This window comes from Tupaia chinensis, unplaced genomic scaffold, assembly GCF_000334495.1.
Source record: "Tupaia chinensis unplaced genomic scaffold, TupChi_1.0 Scaffold140391_1, whole genome shotgun sequence".
Taxonomy (NCBI): domain Eukaryota; kingdom Metazoa; phylum Chordata; class Mammalia; order Scandentia; family Tupaiidae; genus Tupaia; species Tupaia belangeri.
In genome coordinates, this window is record NW_006200268.1 from 114476 (window position 1) to 116736 (window position 2261).

At 46.8% G+C, this 2261-nt stretch overlaps 1 pseudogene; it reads left to right on the forward strand.

Annotated features, from left to right (window-relative positions):
- LOC102479677 (transcription intermediary factor 1-beta-like) overlaps window positions 1-2261 on the forward strand; it is a 9842-nt pseudogene that overhangs the window by 1878 nt on the left and 5703 nt on the right.

The following is a 2261-nucleotide window of genomic DNA, read 5'->3' on the forward strand; positions in this document are numbered from 1 at the left end:
GTTTTTTTTTTTTTTGAGAGATTTTCACTATAGGGCGCGTGCGCTCGCCAGACAGACAGAGACATTAGAGTCAGAAAGCGAGAAATCACCCCCCAGGGGTGATGGTCACGCCGCAATCCCTTCTCCTCCATTCTCCTCTCAGGATCCTGGGCACGCACGCACACGCGCGCGGCATGAGTTTTAAGCCACCGGGTCCGGGACGTGAACCGCGGTCGACTACATGGGAGTCCAGCGACATAGCCATTACGCTAACTGCTGGTTCCCCATGGCAAGAACAGTTTTGAAATCAAATGTACCCTTGGTGGCCAACCAACATTGAAAGTGGGCCACTTGGATGTACAGAATGTCTGTCAAAGACCCTTCCTAATCTCTATAGATAGGTCACGACTTCTTCCCTTTACTTTAGTCCAATGTCTAAGAGTCAGATTCAGAGGAGCTACTACAGTCTGTCTCATCGTCAATGGATAGGTTAAAAACACAGACAAAAGAACAAAGAACAGGGCAAGAGAAACAAAAAGCAATTTACCGAGCTAGGTATTTTACAAACTCAGAACAGATTTAGATGGGTGGTGGCCATGAAGGCCTCTGTGACCTTACCGCAGGAGACTATTAGGCGTCCTCGGTTTTCCCTCGCCCTTGGGGCATCCTCCAGGGCTACAGCCTGTGGTCCTCTGGGCACATTTGCCAACCATAGTCTGGCTATTTTATAATAGTCCGAACAGCTGCGATACCTGATATAGACAGGGACCCTGATACAGACTTTTATATGAAGACAGACGAGAGAATGATAGACAGATAAAGGCTTATTTCTAAGGTCGACGTTGTAGGAGTGGGGTGACCATCATATCCCAGATGAGCCCCCAAATGAAAGGTTTTTGCTGATAACTGGTCGATCCTTCTTGTCCAGGGAGTGCTACGGTGACCCCAATCAACCACAAAAGTCGGTTTTTGATGCAAAGTGCAAGAGGCTTTATTTCTAGTGCACTAGCACTTCACTCCCAGTCACACAAGACATGATGACGAGTGAAGTCCCGAACAAAGGGGCATTCAGGTTATGTAGACATGGGTGGGGTGAGGGGAGGAAAGAATGAGGAAGTAAGATAAGGGAACTGACTTCTTGCATGGAGCTGAGCGGGCCTGCAAGGAGCTGAGCAAGTCCTTGGAGTTTGCATAACTCAGGGCTTTTATTATAAAGGCATCATCAGCTTAGCACAAAAGTGAAAAGGCAAAAGTTAAATGTTATTTTTATAAAGCTAAACAGGCACAGTTAAATTTTATCTTTTCAAAACATACTCATCTCTGGACTTCAGGTTAATTTCTTAGGACTTAGGATAAATTGTACCCTTCCCCACACCATATGGAAACCGGTTCAAACAAGGGGCACCACTGCCAGACACCAGGCTGCCTGTGGCAACAGCACTAACAACTAGTACCATTCACTCATCCACACCCCTGGCTCATTTCTGGACTTCAAATTGGTTTCTTGGGATTTTTAGACAAATTAGACCCCTCCCACCCAATCTGAAAACTGGTTAAAGACAGTTTCAGTGCCAGACGTCAGTTACCTGTGGCTGCAGACACTAACAGCCGGGGATCCATTCCTCATCCCAACCCCCACTAGTCTCCGGACTTCAGGTTGGTTTCTTAGGACTTTAAGGTGAACTTGCAACCCTCCCCACCCTATTCAGAGACCAGTCAAATTCAGCTAAGTGCCTGACACCAGGTTGCCTGTGACTGCAGGCCCTAATAGCAGAGAACCATGGTTCATCCCCTTCTATACACATTTCTGGAATTCAGGTTCTATGCTAGGGACTTTAAAACAAACTTAAACCAACCAACCAGAGACTGGTTCAGTCCAGCAGAATTTTAGGACATCAGGTTGCTTGTGTGCATGCCCAATAAAACAGGTCCCATCGACCATCCCAACCCCTACTCGTCTCTGGATTTCAGGATGAATACTTGGGGCTTTAAGATAATATTGCACCCCTCTCCACCTGATTTGGAGACCAGTTAAAACCAGTGCCAGTGCAAGACACCAGGCCACCTGTGGCTACAGGACCTAACAGCCAGGACTGTCACTCTTCCAAATTGATATATGTCTCTCAAATTCATTTTTGTTTCTTGGGACTTTAAGATGAATGTGCAACTCTTCCTACTGCAACTGGAAACCAGTTCAAGGCAGCATCCATGCTAACACATAGCTGCCTGTGCCTGCAAGCCATAATGGCTGGGGCATGTTACTAATCTCCATCCCCTCTTGT